This window comes from Hyla sarda, chromosome 6 (assembly GCF_029499605.1).
Source record: "Hyla sarda isolate aHylSar1 chromosome 6, aHylSar1.hap1, whole genome shotgun sequence".
Taxonomy (NCBI): domain Eukaryota; kingdom Metazoa; phylum Chordata; class Amphibia; order Anura; family Hylidae; genus Hyla; species Hyla sarda.
The window spans coordinates 161,818,560-161,840,131 of NC_079194.1; the positions used below are offsets into that span (position 1 = coordinate 161,818,560).

The 21,572-nt window shown below is 44.0% G+C and overlaps 1 protein-coding gene across 1 annotated transcript in view; it reads left to right on the forward strand.

Moving 5' to 3' along the window:
• Positions 1-625: 625 nt before the first annotated feature.
• The window catches only part of LOC130276386 (uncharacterized protein F13E9.13, mitochondrial-like), an 88,384-nt gene continuing 67,437 nt past the window's right edge, over positions 626-21,572 (forward strand). The window contains exon 1 of the mRNA XM_056525681.1: positions 626-678. The gene's annotated coding sequence lies outside the window, so the exon portion shown is untranslated. The remainder of the gene's footprint in view (positions 679-21,572) is intronic.

Sequence of the window (21,572 nt, forward strand, 5' to 3'; positions counted from 1 at the left end):
ACATCTCTTACCAAGATCCTTCTCCCCTGATTACTTAGTTTGATGGACAGGCTAACTCTAGGAAGAGTCCTGGTTGTTTCAACCTTCTTTCATTTAATGGGGTATTCCAGGAAAAAACTTTTTTTTCTATATATCAACTGGCTCCAGAACGTTAAACAGATTTGTAAATGACTTCTATTAAAAAATCCTAATCCTTCCAATAATCATCAGCTGCTGAAGTTGAGTTGTTCTTTTCTGTCTGGCAACAGTGCTCTCTGCTGACATTTCTGCTTGTCTCGGGAACTGCACAGCATAGAAGAGGTTTGCTATGGGGATTTGCTTCTAGTCAGAGAGCACTTAGACAGAAAAGAACAACTCAACTTCAGAAGCTCATAAGTTTTTTTCCTGGATAACCCCTTTAAGGATTACGGAGGCCACTTTGCTCTTGGAAACTTTCAGTGCAACATAATTATTTGATGTACCCTTCAGATTTGTGGCTCCACACAATCCCTGAGCTCTACAGGCAGTTATTTCCATCTCATGGCTTGGCGTTTGCTCTGATATACATTGCTGTGAGACCTTATATAGACAAGGCTGTGTCTTTCCTAATCATGTTTATTCGCTTGAATGTACCACAGGTGACTCCAATCAAGGTGTAGTAACATCTAAAAGAGAAATGGAAGCCCCTGGAGCAAAATTGTAAGTGTTATAGCAGAGGCTACTTATTACGTTGTACTTTTTAATACATTTTCAAAAAATTCAAAAATTCTGTTTTCACTTTCTCATTATAGGGTATTGAGTGCAGAATGATGGGGATTTTTTTTTTCATTGTAGTACAAGGCCTCAACATAAGAAAATACAGTATAAAAAAAAGTGAAAAGATCTGAAGACGTTCCAGATTAATTGTATATGCTCGTACATTTAGGGTAGTATTATAGTGGTTATATTATTGTAAATAGCAGCCAGTATTTAATGTTATACACAACCTACAAAACCTTGCCCCATTATGCAATAAAGTAAATATAATTGATGTACCACAAAATAAATTTTATTGAATATACAAAAATAATATTACAAAGACAACCAAGAGAATCCCACCCCTAAAACACATATATGCACATAGACAAAATAAAAACATGCAGTTGGGGGAACACCAAGTAGATAAATAAACAATGTAAAAATTGCAAAGTAAATTCATACAGCATACACAAAGGTATCTCCTACAGTACACAATTAATGTTGTAAACCGTGGTGGCAATTAATGTAAATGTGCAAAAAATGCCAGTGGGCCAAAGTAGCAGGTGCAAAATATGCAGAAAAATAAAGTCTAAAGAGCAAGTATACAACTATGGGTTATCAATCGCAAACATGCTTGTGCATTATGACACAACTGTGTCTCAATTATTCCCAGAGAACAGGAAATTGAATGTCATACAAGGCAAAAGTGAATACCAACCACTGATATGTAGCGTGACCTACTCCGGTGTTCCCCCACACTCCAATGCGTTTTGCTCCGCTTTGTCCAGGAGTGATGAGGAGGGGGGGGGCACCAGGAGCTATTTATATGGAGGGGCCTCTGGACACTGACCAGTAGCATGAAGAAATGCGATGACGCCATCTATTGTGGGTCTTGGCGTGTCACACCCGTCATCTCCGCACTCCCGGAACGGCATCATCCTCCCGCGAGATCCGCCGCAAGAGCGACGTCAACCGGAGGAGGAGAACAAGAAACACCGTTGGAGTCCGTCCAATCCAGTCATCTGGCATAGACACACATATAAGGACACTATAAAAACAGAGCATACATATATAGAACAACTGGAAGAGCCAAAATGTAATAAACAGATGAGACTACATATCTGCAGACATTTTTGTGCGTTCTTCTGACGTATGCCACTGCCTCCTCCCGAACACCTATACAATAGATAAAAAGATAACAAAATCTGTAAAAAATGTATACAAAAGATATATGAATAAACGCTAACAATAGATATTGCATGCTACTGAATATTATGTAGCATTTAAAATGCCCTGTGTTACAATGAACTCGGCATTCAAGCCATTAGGTCGCAATGAGTTCAGATTATAGATCCATCGTGATTCACGTTTTTTTCAAATGTTAGTGCGGTCACCAGCATTTTTAAGAGGGGGATGTGGTCAATTAACATGAACTTTAAGTCCTTCTTGCATGTCCAGCATCCAAAAAATGTTTGGATACGGTTAAATCAACTCTTTGTTTGTGAATCGAGTATCTGTGTTGGTTTAATCGCTGTTTGTCTCTCCTACGTAGATTAAATTACATGGGCATATTAAAACATAGATAATATGATCCATTGTGCATGTAAGATAAACCTTGATTTTATATTCTACACCAGTGCCGGGATGTGATCATATAATGGTAATTTACACAATTCCAACAAGGGTAAGAACCCTTGTTCTGGACTGTCAAATAAGATTGTTGAATCCCCACAGTTGTGGAAATATCTGCTTTAACTAATTTGTTTCGTAGGCTGATATTAGGATAACTCGCTTTTATGATGTGCCAGTATTTTTTGAATATTTTTGAGGTCTTATTGGAGCTTGGATTAAATGTGTCTATGCCAGATGACTGGCCAGATGACTGGATTGGACGGACTCTTTTTTTTCGTGTTTCTTTGCCCTGTGGGCGAGAACCCTGATGACCCTTTTGGTGTCCCCCTACGCACATCAGTGTGTATTGGGCCCATCAGAGTCAGTCTGATTCTGTCCTCACAGCAAATCATCCTACATTATAAAATCTATGTAATGTTCACCATATGCCAATGGTAAATATGGCCGCTTGTGCAATGGAACACATGCTGCCATGACGATACACTATCCCGAACGTGGCGTAGGGACTAGTACATGCAGACAATATGATTGTGCGTGAGTGTACGTATGCCACGCCCCTCCCCCCCTATTTTTATAATTGTATCTATGATATAATGCACCTGATGATAAACAGCAATATTAATGCATTTTCTGCACCTTCATGCATACTATATGTTTTTAATCACTGTCACTTAGGCTGGGTTCACACCACGTTTTCCGCCCATATGTAATTAATTTCAATGAGCTGACTGGAGTGAAACGCTGACTCCAGTTGGCTCATTTTTGCCCCATATGTGGTTTTCCACCAGACCTAAAACTGTGGTCCACCACGGTTTTAGTTCCAGTGGGAAAACAGCATACGGGGCAAAAATGAGCCGACTGGAGTCAGCGTTTCACTCAGGTCAGCTCATTGAAATAAATTACATACGGGCGGCATACGGCAGGGATACGGGAGCGCAAGGTTTTATCTCCCCACAGCCGTATGCTGTCCCGTATGTCTGAAAACGTGGTGTGAACCTAGCCTAATGCACTTTACACTTATGTAATGGAACCCTCTATTACTGATTGTATGGAATCCTCGGAATACGCACTGTATTACATTATATGTTAATAAACTGATCACTAATGTATTGGATTCACTTGTATAAATACTTTGTATGGATCACATTTGTTATGCTTGAAAATGGCTACATGTGGGTAGCCGAAACACATTGGAGTGTGAGGTCGGGGAACACCGGAGTAGGTCACGCTACATATCAGTGGTTGGTATTCACTTTTGCCTTTTATGACATTCAATTGCCTGTTCTCTGGGAATAATTAAGATACAGTTGTGTCATAATGAACAAGCATGTTTACTATTGATAACCCATAGTGGTATACTTGCATTTTAGACTTTATTTTTCTGCTTATTTTGCACCTGCTACTTTGGCCCACTGGCATTTTTTTGCACATTTACAGTAATTGCAGTGCTGCCACCATGGTTTACAACATTAATTGTGTATGGTAGGAGATACCTTTGTGTATGAATTTACTTTGCGATTTTTACATTGTTTATTTATCTACTTGGTGTTCCCCCACTGCATGTTTTTATTTTGTCTATGTGCATATATGTTTTTTAGGGGTGGGATTCCTTTGGTTATCTTTGTAATATTATTTTAGTATATTCAATAACATTTATTTTGTGGTACATCAATTGTGTTTACTTTATTGCATAATGGGGCAAGGTTTTGCAGGTTGTGTAGATTTGAGGTTTCTTTCCTTTTTTCTTATTTATAGATAAGTATTGGTGGTCTGATTTATGTAGGTTTTGTGTTATTTTAACAGTCAAATCATGAGTCTTTTATTGAAAAGAGCTGGTAGCAATATACAGGATGTAAATGGTAGGTATGGACGCCCGTATGGGCGGTGTAATACATGGTAACAAATAGAACAGTTACAACACATAACTAGGAGGAAATATCTGATCAGCATATAATAATAATTGCACTGAAATCATAATGCATATATAGGAGGAAAACAGGTAAAAATGATAATGGTTGGATCGGTCGTCGCCACAAAGGGAACCCCAGCCTACTGTAAAACGTGGAGGTCATCACCTCCCCCCAATCAATAGAGAGAAAGGCATGTTTGCATAGAAGGACAATAAGGAGAAAGCAGCCATGCCTCCCACAACTTATCAAAACATTCTACTCTACTCTCACGGATGGCTGATAACTTTTCACACAGCATGATATAGTTAACCTTGTCAATAACCTTATGAAATGACAAAGATGGGGATTTCCATTGTGCAGCTATATGTATCCTGGTGGCCATAAGAATGAACTGAGCCATCCGAAATGTACGGAACGGCATCCTGCTAGGTTTATTACTTAAGAGACAAAAGGAAGGGGAACAGGGCATGCGATCACCAAACAGGTTCTTCAAGACTACATGGATCTGCCTCCATAACCACACCGCCTGTGGGCAGCTCCACCAAATATGGTGCATAGAACCAACAACTCGACACCCCCTAAAGCACAGGGGAGAGACCGAGGGATAAATTGAATGCAGTCTAGAGGGAACCATATAGACTCTATGCAGAATCTTGATCGAAGTCTCCATTAAGGAGACTTGCCAGCTGCCTCTGCTGACAGCCGTACAGCATGCGTGCCACTGGGGCAATGTGAGGGTCACATTCAGGTCACGCTCCCAGGCCTCCATGAAGCGTAATTTGGTGTCTGCGGGAGGGGCGTTCAAATGTGCATAAATTCTAGAAAACAGGCCCGGCAGTGTAGGGCTGTACAGCAAGGCTGCTTTGTAAAAAGTGGTATCCACCCTAAAGCCTCGAGGGCCCAGAGAGGAATAATATGATAGAACCTGTAGAGCACGAAAGTGCTCCCCAGGGGGGAGATGATGTATAGAATATAGCTGTGCCAGAGTAATCAGTTGTTTGCCCACCAGCAGGTCATATAGTCTAGTCAATTTAGCAGTGTGCCACCATGAAAAGGGAACAGTAGAAATGCCAGGCTGAAAAGCGGGATTAGAAAGAAAGAGAAGGAGGGGAGGGACCGAGGATTGTAAGAAAAATTTAAAGCGGACCAAGCGCCAAAGAGACAGAGAGAATAAAGTAATTTGCGCTTTAGAGGAGAGAAGGGTTGCAACAGGACAAGAGGACCACATCAAAGCTGAGAAAGAATAGGGATAGATTAGAGATTCCTCCAGAGCCACCCACCTAGGAGCACCCCGTACCGCATGTGTAAGGGCAAGTTGGGCCAATCGGGCTGCATAATAGTGTTTTGTGTTATTTTAATGTTATAGTCTTGTGTCTCAGGACAATAGCTGGGATTAAGACTAACTGTATATCATGACATATTGAACTGCACCAATTGAGAAACCCAGCTCTGCTACATCTATATATTACAATCAAGGTCTTGTACAATATGTATATGAGATTTTTCCAACGTATTGTGACTCTCACCTATCAATCCATCTTATTCCTATGGCTGCTCCTGAACCTGCACTTGCTCCTAATATTTAAGGCAGAAAAAATACATTTCTCATCAGAATTTTGTGCCTGGGAAGACAATTTGGCTTCTTTGCACGTCAGTCTTCATTCCTAATGATTCAATCTCCCCATGTATATTTTAAGAGAACTAATTAACCTTGTGAGATTTGCTGTGAAAATTAAAGTGGTTTTTATTTGACAGGAGATGTATGTTTGAAGTTCACTCTGTAACATATGGCATGAAGAAAAAAATTTAGATGATAGAAAAAGTAGATTCTTTTGGCAAAGGAACTCAGCAAGAAATGATTGTGCTGAAGACATGTGCAAGTGGCCCGTGTCACTGTATACAAGACAAAGCTCTTCTTATACCAGCAGTATATATATAATTATGGGCACCAGAGGAGAAAGGGAGACTGCACTACTACTCACAATATTGTCTGAGAGCAGAGTCACTGATGGGGGTAGTAGTAATTAGTGTTGAGAGCGAATATTCGAAATGCAAATTTTTACCGCGAATATCGGCACTTGGCGATTTCACGAATGTTTAGAATATAGCGCTATATATTCATATTGACGAATATTCTTTTTTTTTTCTTCACAGTACACATCACAACAAGAATGTGTACCGTGTCAAAAAAAAGTGTTCATCCCTCCCTGCTTCCAGCTTGTGGTCCAAAGAAGGCTCCAATATTATTTACCGCCGGTGGTGGGGAGGGAGGGGGAGAAGACGCTACAGCCAGAGCTGCGCGGGTGATGGCTACGAGCTCATTTCGTGGGTAAACTGCTTCCTCGGACCTCACCTCGCATCATTTAAGGCACACCTTTACCTGGAGATGAGGCACAGTTCAATGCTTTTCTCCATTACTTAAATAACAAGAATCAAATTAACATGTTCACAAGCAAATTTTCTGCAGAAAAAAATGAATTTCTTGATGTCAAAATCCATATTCATGGCAGTTCCTTTACCACAACTTGTTTCTGGAAAGAAACTGCAACCAACTCATACCTTCATTATGACAGTTACCATCCCCAACACACCAAAAACTCCTTACCTTACAGTCAGTTTCTATGTATAAAAAAATTAAATAAAACAGTACAGAAGAAGGGTTTGAAAAACAAGCCAAAGAACTGAAAAATCAGTTTCTAGAATTTGGATACCCCATGGAATTGCTATCTGGTGCTCTGGAAAAGTATGTTTGATTCTTTGAAAGGATCTAATTTATAAAACTCACAAAAAGCACAAAACAAAGAAAAAAAAACTAATAATGACGGAAAAAGATTTGTTTTCTCTTTTCAATTTAACCCTTTAGCTAATGTGATCAAGAATGCGCTACATAAAAACTGGCACATCATTGAAAGAGACAGAAAATGGCTGCAAAAAAAAAATGCTGATTTCATCCACCTTTTCCAGCAAAAAGTCTCCTGATAACTGGTTTACCCAAAATTAATTGAAAGGAAATCTCAAGTGTGGGACCTGTATTGCAGAATAACCACAAATGAATTCATCTGCTGCCTTCTGAATGGGTCATTTGTGCGATCCTCTGTCTCTGTACTAGATTCTATACCAGGATCTACAAAAAGATGTCTGTTCTCCCATTTTTGAGAACACAAGTGTTCTCTGAAAACTGGTATCGGCTCAGCCAGATTAATAGAACATATGGAGAAGCCATCATAACAGTGACGAAAGTACACTTACTGTTTGCGGCATAGAAAGAATCACTGCGGGAGGTGGGGTAAGAGAAAGGATTCTCCGACAACGAAGCAGTGGATTACATGTACGGATGTGCTAGGAATTCTCGGTCTGAATTACCACAACGAATTTCCACCTCCCCCACCCCTTCAGACAGTTTTGCTTACTCCGGTCATCCTTGTACATACTTTCAATTTTAGTTTTTTGAATTCTTTCTTGTTTTCAATCATTCTATCATTTACCTGCATAGGTATTCACTTCCCCTCCCACTTTTATTGACGTCATCTAACGCACCCAAGTAAAGGTGTGCCGTAGATGACACAAGGTAAGGCCCAATGGAGCGGTTCACCCGCGAAACGAGCTTGTAGCCATCACCCGCGCACCTCCGGCTGTAGCGTCTTCTTCTCCCCTCCCCACCACCGGCCAGCTTTTTCTTTCATTGATGTGGAAATAAAGGACACTGTTTAATAGGTGAGGGCAGAAACGTTATTCTGCTTGTTTCTTACACATATAAAAATATAGCTTAAGATACCTATGTTCCAGGTTAAACCCCCCCCCCCCCAAAGGACGAGGGGGCACTCCCTCCGTCTGGAGAAGAAAATGTTTAGTCTCAAGAACTGTGAACTTATGGAACAGTCTACCTCAGGAACTGGTCACAGCAGGAAAAATTAACAGCTTTAAAACAGGGTTAGATACATTCCTGGAACAAAATAACATTAATGCTTATGAAGAAATATAAAATCCCTTCCCCAATATCGCGCCACACCCCTACCCTTCAATTCCCTGGTTGAACTTGATGGACATATGTCTTTTTTCAACTGTACTAACTATGTAACTATGCAGGCATAATCCATGTCACTATTATACCAGTTGTACATATGCAATGAATTCTTATCTGTTTTCTCTTATTTCTACCAGCAGCACACAAATGGGGTATGAATGCCCCTGTGAGCTGGTAGGACAACCATAAATTTTATTAATTCAGTAAACTACTTACACACTACTTTCATCAATGTGTTTGTTATAAAGAAGCAAAAATTGTTGCTTTTAGGACTAAAACTGGCTTTATGCATAGAATAACTGTCACGAACCGGCAGGGCTGGTAGTGGATCCTCCAGACCAGAGAGGCGATGACACGGGCCGTACCAGGGGAACGGAGTCTAAGGGACTACTGGTCTTCACCAGGGCCCACCGCAAAGCGGGATGGACTTGCTGCAGCAGGTAGTCCCCAGGTCGTTCCCCAATAGCGGCTCGACCTCTCTGGCAGCTGATATAGCGAAGTACACAGGGAGCAGGCAAAGGCGTAGTCGGACGTAGCAGAGGTCAGGGCAGGCAGCAAGGGTTCACAGGCAAAAATACGGTAGCAACGGGTTCGGCAACTGGCAAGGCAACTATCACAGAAGGGAACGCTTTCTCAGAGGCACAAGGCACAAAGATCCGGCAAGGGCAGGAAGGGGCAGGTGCCTTTTATTAGGAAGGACTCAGTGGGAGGTGAGGAACCAGCGCACCAATTACCGGTGCGCTGGCCCTTTAAATTTACTGAAGCCAGCGCGCGCACGCCCTAGAGAGCGGGGCCGCGCGTGCCGGGATGCAGGAGTGCAGAGAGCCGTGCGAGGAGCAGGTAAGCTGAACAGGGACGTGGCGCGTGGGCGGGGACCAGCCGCCACGCCAGTCGTGTCTCTGCCACTGTGGGACCCGTGCTCCCGGTCAGTGCGTCCGACCGAGAGACGCCGGGACCCCGGGACGGAGGGTTGCAGCAGCGGGCGCTCCGGTCTGGAGGTGATGACCGGAGCGCTCGCTGTGACAATAACCGTCGGATAAAAAAGAGTGCATGTGTTCTGAATGGGAAGAGGGGGCAAGCTGCTGTTAGACACTCTAGGGGTGGTTTATATTCCCAAGAACAAAACAGTCGGGCAGTTGAAATTCCACATGTCCAATACTCCTCTTCTCTGACAAACCTGTTGCTGGAGAAAGGTCAGGAGGCCACCATACATATCAGATGATTGGCCAGGTGGACTTTGTCAATGCATTTCTAATATGTATGGCCAGCCCAAAACAAATTAAATGGGGTTATCTAGGAAAAAACTTTTTTATATATATATATCTATCAACTAGCTCCAGAAAGTTAAGATTTGTAAATTACTTCTTTAAAAAATCTTAATCCTTTCAGTATTTATGAGCTGCTGAAGTTGAGTTGTTCTTTTCTGTCTAAGTGCTCTCTGATGACACCTGTCTCGGGAACTGTCCAGAGTAGAAGCACATCCCCATAGCAAACCTCTTCTACTCTGTGCAGTTCCCAAGACAAGCAGAGATGTCAGCAGAGAGCACTGTTGCCAGACAGAAAAGAACAACTCAACTTCTGCAGCTGATAATTATTGGAAGGATTAAGATTTTTTAATAGAAGTAATTTACAAATCTGTTTAACTTTCTTTAGCCAGTTGATATAAAAAAAAGTTGCTTCCCTTATTTCCTACCTGCAATATGGTAATGGAGATATAGCATGAAAGGCACATGGCTGAAATTTTGTGTTTGTCCCATCAGTGTGTTACCATCTGTAAACATAGGTTGGTTAAGTCACTTTGTACCTCCTAAAACTCTTCCTAACGAATACCAAAAACATCTTTGATAAGGTGCAGATGGGAGGTCCTTTCTCCCCACGACTCTTCGATTGTGCTATTGAGCTTTAACCCGGAGCCATACCCTCTGGCTTTTTTCCAAGAATTTAGCAATGTCTTATGAGATATGCTTTAGCAGTCTGTAGTAGTATACCTGGATGACATCCTAATTCAATTACCATCCTTGGAGACCCACAAAGCGAATGTCACCAAGGTACTACAAAGATTGTAAGAGAATGGTCTCTTTAAAGATCTTACCGTAACGGCAGAGGAGAGGTGGGTCCACTGTCCTGTGTGGACTATGACTGAACCATACCAGGGAGCGGTTGCTATATGAGTCCAAGGAGTATCCGGAATAGGCAAGGGCTGTAGGAGTCCTGCTGGTTTCAACTGGGGAGTCTTGTCACGAGCACAGGTGGTACAAGAACTGACAAAGTCTATGATGTCCGTTTTGAGATGTGGCCACCAACAGTGTCTGGAGATTAACTGAAAGGACTTCTTAATCCCAGCGTGACCAGCCAACAATGAGGCGTTACCTCAACTGAGGACCCAACATCTATGACGAGGAGTCACGAACGTCTTCCTGGGAGTAACCTGAAGAAGAGAAGCAGGACCCGCAGTAATAAGACACTAAGGAGGAATGATATTCTGTTGAGCGAAATCCTGACCAACAACATCAGAGGAACGAGAGAGAGCATCGGCTCTAAGATTTTTCTCTGTAGGATGGAAATGAATAAAGAAGTTGAATGGGGAGAAGAAGAGCGACCATCTTGCTTGGCGGGGATTCAGGCATTGTGCAGATTGAAGATATAAGAGATTTTTGTGATCTGTAAAAATGCTGACAGGATGTGTAGAGCTCTCTAAGAGATGGTGCCATTCTTCTAAGGCCAGTTTAATGGCAAGGAGTTCTCGATCACCAAAGGAATCTTTTATTTGTGCAGGAGAAAAGGTCATGGAGAAAAAACAGCAAGTAATGTTTTTGCCTTTAGAGGATTTTTGTGTGAGAACTGCGCCGGCTCCTACAGAAGACGTGTCAACCTCCAAAAAGAACAGTTTTCCGGAATCAGGTTTGGAGAGGAGAGGTGCAGAAGAGAAAGCAGACTTTAACCGAGAAAAAGCTTCTTCAGCTTTAGGAGACCAATTCTTGTTGCTACTATTCTTTTTGGTAAGGGCTACTATTGGGGCCACTGTGAAAGAAAAATGAGGAATGAATTGACCGTAGTAGTTGGCAAACTCCAAGAATCGTTGAATTGCCCGAAGTCCAGAAGACCGAGGCCAGTCCAGGCCAGCTGAAAGCTTAGCAGGATCTATCTGAAGTCCCTGACGGGAAACAATATAACCTAGAAAAGGTAGACTTGTTCTCTCAAAGAGACATTTCTCCAGCTTGGCAAATAAACCATTCTCCCGGAGACGCTGCAGAACTTGGCGGACATGAACATGATGCAGTTCTAAATTGGAAGAGAAAATCAGGATATCATCCAGGTAGACTACCACACAGGTATAGAAAAGATCCCGAAAGATGTAATTAACAAATTCTTGGAAGACTGCGGGAGCATTACAAAGACCGAAAGGCATAACTAGATACTCAAAATGGCCGTCTCGGGTGTTAAATGCCATTTTCCATTCATCATCTTCGCGGATACGAATTAAATTGTATGCTCCTCGGAGGTCCAATTTAGTGAAGATTCTGGCCCCACTGAGATCAGAGTCAAAGGATAGCGATTTTTGATGGTGATTTTTTTTAGTCCCCGATAGTCAATGCAGGGACGAAGAGAGCCATCTTTTTCCCAACAAAGAAGAATCCAGCCCCAGCAGGAGAGGTGGATTTTCGGGTAAAATCCTTTTGAAGATTTTCTTGAATATATCTTTCCATAGCTTGTGTCTCAGATACTGAAAGCGGATAAATTCTTCCTCGAGGAGGTGTAGTACCTGGTTGAAGGTCAATGGGAAAAACATAAGGGCGATGCGGTGGAAGAGTCTCTGCTTGTTTTTCACAGAATACATCTACAAAGTCACGATAAGGGGAAGGAATACTAGATGTAATGGGAGGAGAGGAAACAATCTTAGGCAGAATGGACTCTAGACAGCGACCTTGACAAAAAAGCTCCCCAACGAGAAATCTCTCCTGAATTCTACTCAAATTGAGGAAAGTGAAGCTGTAGCCAAGGAAGTCCCAGAAGAAATTCAATGGGGAAGTACTAAGAACTGTATCTTCTCCTTGTGTAACACTCCAACTTGTATGAAGAAAGGTTCCATGTGGAAAAGTACCTTACACTTCAGGTGCTCCCCGTTAACAGGAGAAATAAACAGAGGCTTGATAAGATGAGATACTATTAAACGATGTTTCTGGACCAGGGAGGCAATCAATAAAATTTCTAGCAGAACCAGAATCGAGGAAGGCTGTAGCAAGGAATGAAGACTTCATAGGAGTAAGAAGACGAACAGGCATGGTCAAACGTGGAGAAGAACTATTCTCATTCAGGGAGGCCTCTCCTACATGCCCTGGGAGCGAGCGTTTCCTGGACACTGAGGATGAAGAGTGCACTCTTTTAGGAAGTGTTCAGGACTAGCACAATAAAAGCATAAGTTCTCAGTATGTCTACGGGTTCTTTCTTGAGAAGAAAGTCTAATGCAGTCCACCTGCATGGGCTCTTCTGCAGGTGGAGTGGAAGATGATTGTAGAGGACATTGAAAAACGGGGGCCAAACGAGGATAACGTTCTGACCAGAGTGGTTCCCTCTCACGTCGAAGTTCCTCTTGTCTCTCCGAGAACCGTACATCAATACATGTAGCCAGGTTGTTGAGATCAGTCAGAGAAGAAGGAAGATCCCGAGCCGTACTTGAGAGGCCCTTTTTAAAAGTAGCACACAAAGCATCATTATTCCAGGCCAGTTCAGAGGCCAAGATGCGGAATTGTACTGCATATTCTCCCACCGAAGAGTTTCCTTGAGAGAGATTTAGTAAAGCTGTCTCCGCTGAAGAGGCCCGGGCTGGTTCCTCAAATACGTTACGGAATTCAGCAAGGAAAGTCTGGAGATTTGAGGACAAAGGATCACTGCGGTCCCAAAGCGGGGTAGCCTAGGCCAAGGCTTTCCCGGAAAGAAGGCTGATGACAAACACCACTTTGGCACGTTCAGTGGGAAACTGTTCTGCTTGGAGTTCAAGATGCATGGAACACTGAGTAATGAAGCCCCTGTACAACTTCGGGTCTCCATCATACTTGGTAGGCAGAGACAAACAAATCTTAGAACCATCTAAAAAAAACGGAGCAGGAGTTGCGGAGGGTCCAGCCAGCGGAGGTGGAGGCTGTTGCAATGTTAGGAGTTGCTGCACTAGTGCAGAAAGCTGAGACATCTGCTGTGCTTGTTGTTCAATCTGCACTGACTATCAAGCCACAATAGTTGAGAGGTCGGCAACATTTGGCTGGATCCATGCCCGGATCTTACTGTAAAGATCTTACCGTAACAGCAGAGGAGAGGTTGATCCGCTGGTTTTCATCAGAGCCCTCCGCAAAGCAGGATGGACTTGCAGCATCAGTCGGCACCCAGTTCGCTACCCCTGGCATGATCCGTCCACACAGGTTGCCAAGGCGATGCTTGGCACAAAAGAAGGCGAAGTCAGATGAAGCACAAGTCAGGAGGCAGGCAGCAAATGAGCGTAGTCAGGTCACAGGCACAAGGTCAGGAGGCAGGCAGCAAAGGAGCAAGGTCAGGTCACAAGTGAAGGGTTAGGAACACTATATGGCACACACAAGGTAATGCTTTCTCTTAGGCACATGGTACGAAGATCCAGCACCACACTAGGGAGGTTCCAGACTAATATGGAGTCCGCCCAGCAGGACACCAATTAAGGGGGCGTATGGACAGGGGATGTGCGCGCCGGCAAAGCAGAGGAGCAGAGAGTCCGGGGACAGAAGAAGGCAATGGGATGCCCGGGGCTCGCATGCAGGAGTGCCCCACATAGCGAGTCCCGGAGCCAACAGGAGGACAAGAAGGGGTGCGCTCACGGCCGGAGCGTTACTCACGGTTGCGTCCCGCACCGCGAGTCCCTGAGGCAGGGAGACCAGGGAGGGGGCAGCGCTCACGGCCAGAATGAATGGCCAGAGCACTGCCCCTAACAGTCTGTACTGCAAACTGGAAAAATGTGAATTCCCCCAAACTCAAGTCACAAGTCACTGCTAGGGTATGTCATTTCTGTGGAACGGTTTGCTAAGGACCCACAAAAGGTATCAGCAGTGTGAGGAAATAGTCCCTGTTATGGGCACGGCAGGTGGTGGATCCTCTGGGCCTGTGTAAATGACGTGAGCCGTGCCAGAGCCCACCACAAAGTGGGATAGTCTTGCTGCGGCAGGCGGCACCCAGGTCGCTACCCCTGGCACGACTCGTCCACACACGTAGCTGAGAGGTGGCGAGGCACAGAAGGAGACCGGCAGGACGTGGCAAGATGGCAGTAGGTCAGGGCAGAAACACAGGTGCAGGGTAGGAAGGTAGCAAGGAACAGGTACACAGTAACAGAGACACAGAACTTTCACTATGGCAATAGACAACCAAAGATCCAGGAGCTGATATTTAAGGACCAGGGTGCAGGTGTAGACACATGACTAAATGAGCACTGGCCCTTTAAGAGTGAGAGCTCTGGCGCTCACGCCCTAGGAGGCGGGGCACTAGCACCAGGGCTGTGAGGACAGGGAGGTGAGTGACGGGCTGGGATTCGCATGCAAGCGCATCCCGCGATGAGAATCCCAGCCCCGCCGACAGCGAGGACATGACCGAGTGCTCACGCCCGGCGTGTCTGGTTGGAGCGCAGATGTTACAGTCCCTAACAGAGGTAGACAGTTTTATCCAAATTCTGGCTAAAGTTTTACGACCAAATAGGTATCAAGCTGTCCTTCTCATTGTTGAGGTTAGTCGCACCAACAAACCGGCATTTATTCTCTATCCTTTGGAAAGGGGATAAGAAGTGAAATGTGAGACTATCCCTTTTTGCTAACAATTTGAACCCTTGGAGCTGTTTAAATTACTACACTTGCCAATATGGAGTTTTATGTTACATCCTGGCACTGACTGTTTAGCTGACCATGAGTTTTCGGTCTACCCTATTTCCCTTTCCTGCACTTAGAGATAGGAAGTGACTGTCGCCCAGTTGGGGGCCACTATCTAGGGCAGATCATCCAAGTATGTTGGGACAGTAAGTGGATGGAGTTTAGGGCTGCATGTCCTTACCCCTGGTTATGTAAGTATCACTGAGTGTTTTTTGGAGTGCGGTACATGTCAGGTTTTTGTTGTGCCTGGTTTTAGGTGATATCTATTCTAGAGCCCAGCTACTAGCCTCAGGTGCTGGTAATATTAATTTTACTAGTACTGTCCAGTATCTGTGTGTGTTTTTAGCATTTGATTTTCAGTTTTTTTACTGTTGTATTTCAGAATAATTTTTTCTATTGTTATTAGTTATTTCCTTTAGTATGTGTTGACCTGTTGAGTGTTTGTTGTTGCACAACTAGTTCTAACCACTCTCATTGGCTACTCACACCTCAAGGTTTGAAGTTTGATACAAGCTGATATGAATTTTTTGCGCGACTATTAATTGGTCCCACTATTCTGCCCCACCATAAATCCTGAGATCTGAGTACTCAGTGTCATTGTTAGGACCCAGGAAAGGTGACTGCTATGGGTCACAGTCTAGTGGTTCTGCAGCCTAGTGACTTGTCAGTGTTTCAATCATTAAATGAATTAGGACGCAGCAGCTCTAAAAACAGTATCACCCATGATAGGCTTAGATACAGGAGCTCAGCACAATATCACATATTATAGGCTTAGATATAGCAGCTAAGCAGAAAGTAAAGCACTTTCTATTATCACTATCTGTTACTTTGTAGCTTTACACAAATTCTCGCAGATTCCTGTGCCATTCTCTGCTTGCCATCCAACTATCTCTAGCGGTAACAGGCTTATTGCAGTTACAATATATTCCCCTTATATGGTTAGAAGCCAGTTTAAGCTGAAATGCCTGGTTCATTGTACTACTGATACATATTTACATTGTCCAATAAAATAGAATTTATAGTTCCAAGAAAAAAACACTTAAAGACAGTGCAAGGAATAAGACCAGAACAGTTCTCTGGAAAGCAGTAAAACCTGAGGCTCCCTTTACCTAGTGGCCCAGCTGACATAAGTGAACAATGTGTGCCAAAGTAAACACCATAGTATATGGTACACATGCTTATATTAATAATAGAGCACAAATCCCTCACCTCACCCTCAGAAAGTAATCATTTTTTAATTTTTTTCTTAATCAATACATATTAAATGGGCATTGTTCGATTTAAAAACTTTTATATGTTGTACATCTTGGCAAAATGTTGACCTTTCTAATATACTTCATAAGAAAATGTTATTTCCTTTTTTATAGAAATCATGGCTTATAAAAAAAAGACCAATAGTGGTTCTTATACCAGAATATAATCTTGTCCGGCTGCAGCATTATCTTTTTCCGAGCTAAAGCACAGGCTAGAACAAAGTCCAAAAAGTGAGGATGGGACTAGCACTCCTCTGTGCTCACTCCTGTCATGTCTATCAGACTCCTGTCTGAAAACAGAAAGGAGGGGTGTACAGAGCAACCTGCAGTGATGGGATGAAGAGACCCAGCACATCAGAAGCTAGACACATAAAAAGGACATGTAAACCATCTGCATGACCTAGAGAGTAACATATAGAAGCAGCATTATTTCTTTTATGTAATATGACAGGTATTCTTTAACCTCAAACAGTACCTGTTAAATGTTTTAATTCCTGTTCCTGTTTTATTTCCTGTTAATATGGATTGAATAATAAAGATATTATTAATTTGAAGTTGTAGTGGGGTGTTTTGTTCTATTGTTAATATAGCAGTATGTTCTCCAGAGAGCTACCTATTGAGCTACCTATTATTATTATTATTATTATTATTATTATTACCGTATATACTCGAGTATAAGCCGACCCGAGTATAAGCCGAGACCCCTAATTTCAACCCAAAATCCCAGGAAAAGTTATTGACTCGAGTATAAGCCTAGGGTGGGAAATACCTCATCCCCCCATGTCATCATCCAGACCCGTCATTAACATCCTCATCATCCCCTTGTCATCATCCCACACATCCCCCCTTCATCATCCCCTTGTCATCATCCCACACATCCCCTTATCATCCCACACATCCCCCCTTCATCATCCCCTTGTCATCATCCCACACATCCCCCCTTCATCATCCCCTTATCATCATCCCACACATCCCCTTATCCCACACATCCCCCCTTCATCATCCCCTTATCATCATCCCACACATCCCCTTATCCCACACATCCCCCCTTCATCATCCCCTTGTCATCATCCCACACATCCCCTTATCCCACACATCCCCCCTTCATCATCCCCTTGTCATCATCCCACACATCCCCTTATCCCACACATCCCCCCTTCATCATCCCCTTGTCATCATCCCACACATCCCCTTATCCCACACATCCCCCCTTCATCATCCCCTTGTCATCATCCCACACATCCCCTTATCCCACACATCCCCCCTTCATCATCCCCTTGTAATCATCCCACACCCCCCCCCCTTCATCATCCCCACCCCCCTTCATCATCCCCACACCCCCCCCCCCCTTCATCATCCTCTTCTCATCATTCGCCCTCAGTGGTCTTCAACCTGCGGACCTCCAGAGGTTTCAAAACTACAACTCCCAGCAAGCCCGGGCAGCCATCGGCTGTCCGGGCTTGCTGGGAGTTGTAGTTTTGAAACCTCCGGAGGTCCGCAGGTTGAAGACCACTGCGGCCTTCAACATGCGGACCTCCAGAGGTTTCAAAACTACAACTCCCAGCAAGCCCGGGCAGCCATCGGCTGTCCGGGCTTGCTGGGAGTTGTAGTTTTGAAACCTCCGGAGGTCCGCAGGTTGAAGACCACTGCGGCCTTCAACATGCGGACCTCCAGAGGTTTCAAAACTACAACTCCCAGCAAGCCCGGGCAGCCATCGGCTGTCCGGGCTTGCTGGGAGTTGTAGTTTTGAAACCTCCGGAGGTCCGCAGGTTGAAGACCACTGCGGCCTTCAACATCATCCAGCCCCCTCTCACCCCCTTTAGTTCTGAGTACTCACCTCCGCTCGGCGCTGGTCCGGTCCTGCAGGGCTGTCCGGTAAGGAGGTGGTCCGGTGAGGAGGTGGTCCGGGCTGCTATCTTCACCGGGGGCGCCTCTTCTCCGCGCTTCCGGCCCGGAATAGAGCCGTTGCCTTGACAATGACGCATCTGCGTCGTTGTCAAGGCAACGTGACTATTCTGAGGCCGGGCCCGAAGCGCTTAGAAGAGGCCTCCCCGGTGAAGATAGCAGCCCGGACCACCTCCTCACCGGACCACCTCCTTACCGGACAGCCCTGCAGGACCGGACCAGCGCCGAGCGGAGGTGAGTACTCAGAACTAAAGGGGGTGAGAGGGGGCTGGATGATGTTGAAGGCCGCAGTGGTCTTCAACCTGCGGACCTCCGGAGGTTTCAAAACTACAACTCCCAGCAAGCCCGGACAGCCGATGGCTGCCCTGGCTTGCTGGGAGTTGTAGTTTTGAAACCTCTGGAAGTCCGCAGGTTGAAGACCACTGCGGGTGGGGGAGTTCACTCGAGTATAAGCCGAGGGGGGTGTTTTCAGCACGAAAAATCGTGCTGAAAAACTCGGCTTATACTCGAGTATATACGGTATGTCAAAATATGGAAAAGGAAGACAGCGGCACTCCAAAAAATACAAAAAATGGTGGTCTTTATTCACCCAAAATGTTCATTGCGACGTTTCAGCCTCACAATGAGGCCTTTCTCAAGCCTTTCTCATTGTGAGGCTGAAACGTCGCAATGAACATTTTGGGTGAATAAAGACCACCATTTTTTGTATTTTTTGGAGTGCCGCTGTCTTCCTTTTCCATATTTTGATCTAAGAAGGTTTTGGAGTTTCGAACCTGTTACAGCTGAGCACCCATCTTGGGACTATAAGTCCATTTACAGTGCCGGCTCTTCCCATTTTTTTTCTATTGGATATTATTATTATGTGATTTTTTTAGTCTGATTGAATCATAGTATATCTGGTGTAGGATTCTATTGTGGCACTTGTAGTCCACTGCAGGCATCCCCCATTGTATGCATTTTTTTGCTGGGGATAACCCTTAGCAATGGACTACAAGGGAAGGATCTGCTCCCCCAGTATATATGCACAACTGCATTTGGGGTTGAGCACCTCCTGCCATTTGAGACCACGTCCTTGTTGTTGTTGAAATCTTATACTTAGAGGTGTAAAAACTCTACATTTAATGCGCCTTTATCACTATTAAAGGGGTTTTCCGGTGCTTACACATCTTTTCCCCTATCCAAAGGATAGGGGATAAGATGCCTGATCGCGGGAGTCCAGCCGCACCCCGTTTGTAGTCAGTCCCCGGAGCGTGTTCGCTCCGGGTCTTATTACAAGCGACCACCGGGCCGGCGGCGTGTGACGTCACGCCTCCGCCCCTCAATGCAAGCCTACGGGAGGGGGCGTGATAGCTGTGATTGAGAGGCAGAGCATGACGTCACACAGGGGCGGAGGCGTGACATCACACGCCGCCGGCCCGGTGGTCACCTGTAATCAGACCCAGAGCGAACATGCTCCGGGGACTGATTACAAACGGGGTGCCGCGAGCATGATTCCGGGGGTCCCCAGTGGCGGGACTCCCGCATCTTATCCCCTATCCTTTGGATAGGGGATAAGATGTGTAAGCACCGGAGAACCCCTTTAAGGCAGCATTAAGGTCCACCTTTAAGGCCGGCAACACATTAGACAACTTAGGTGGGGCTTATAGTCTACCTCCCTCCTCCCATTGTATGTGTGCCCAGCCACACTGGAGATTACTGGGAGCAGGCTGTAAGTCGGGCCTAATGCTGCTGTAATTGCCCACTGGCCCCTGGTTTTGCTTATCACGCACAGGTAGGTTAGTGTTAGGTCCCGTGCCACTTGAGAAATCTTGGCATTGGTGTGCGGGCTTCAGGTATGTCCTTCATATGAGGATATACTGGCAAATGTCTCAATTTTAACATCAGTGTTGAGGGTTAGCCAATGTCATTGTTTACATCTACCACAATACTGCACCTAAATTCCTGTATTGTAGTATTCTAATTAAATCATAATACATGTTGTAAAGGTGATTTTCAGCCAACCATAGACTTATTTATGTAGGGCTCCCTCAGGTGCACAAACAGTGCAGCTTGGGAGAAGCAACCAGAAAGCCAAAGTTACATTTTAAAAATCTCTCTGCCTGCTCCTGCCACTATGGGGAGCTTTATTCAACTACTATTGATTTCTCCCTTTTAATCAGGCATAATTTTACAGTCTTTGGCTGTGTGAAGGGAAATAGATTTGGGCCTGTACATGAGGAAAAAACCTGATCTATGATCCATGTAAAGTTATAGAATGCACTCAGCACAGAATTTGAAATCTATATAGATGTATAATTTAAAAAAATAGTATGTACACTTAGGCTGGGTTCACACCACGATTTTGCAATACAGTTCCCGTATCAGGTTTTTGATTAAAAAAAAACGTATTCCAGGTATTCCAGTCTAAACTGTATCAAAACGTGTGTACAAATTTTAATCCGTAGATGGTTGAAAATCGTATACGATTTGAAAAATAATATCCGGTTGCTTAAGTTTTTTTAAGAAAAAAAAGAAGTATACTTTTTTAACTTTTCACTCCATTATGAATAAAGTTTCATTTGTTTGATTGAAATTCTAAGAAAAAAACTGTACAAAATCAGAAACTGTAGGGTGAAATCCGGATGGAACCGTACACATATACGGTTCTGTATGGTTCCCATTGATTCCCATGTTTTTTTTTTTTAAAACGTATACGTTTCAATATGTTTTTTCAACCAGACCAAAAACCGTGGTAGGCTACGGTTTGGGGTATGGGAAAAAAAAGTGACAAAATGGAGAGTCAATGCATACTGTTTTCAATATGGTTCAAATTGAAAACATATTCGGGAACTGTATTGCAAAAATGTGGTGTGAACCCAGCCTTACATGAGCACTGCCTCTTTAAATCCCTTTCTAGACCCTTTTAGTTTTTTTCTTTCTTCTCGGCTTCTAAAAGCCATAACTTTTATGAATTTTATTTTTCCTTTAAGTCATATGAGGACTTGTCGTTTGTGGGATCAGTTGTACTTTATATTACCAGTAAAGTATGAGCGGGCTCAGCAACCTCAGTTAGAAAAAGGGGTGCTGCTATACGTATTAAATATAACACAATATCCAGAAGAAAAAGAAACACGTAAAACAGCGCACACCCATGTAAGGTATATAGGTATATATCAAAAAAATCTTTTTATTAATACATATATCAAAAAGACAGACAAGATCATTAAAAACACTTAAAAAGGCCAAAAACAGCCAAAGCACAAAACGGGGTAAGCCC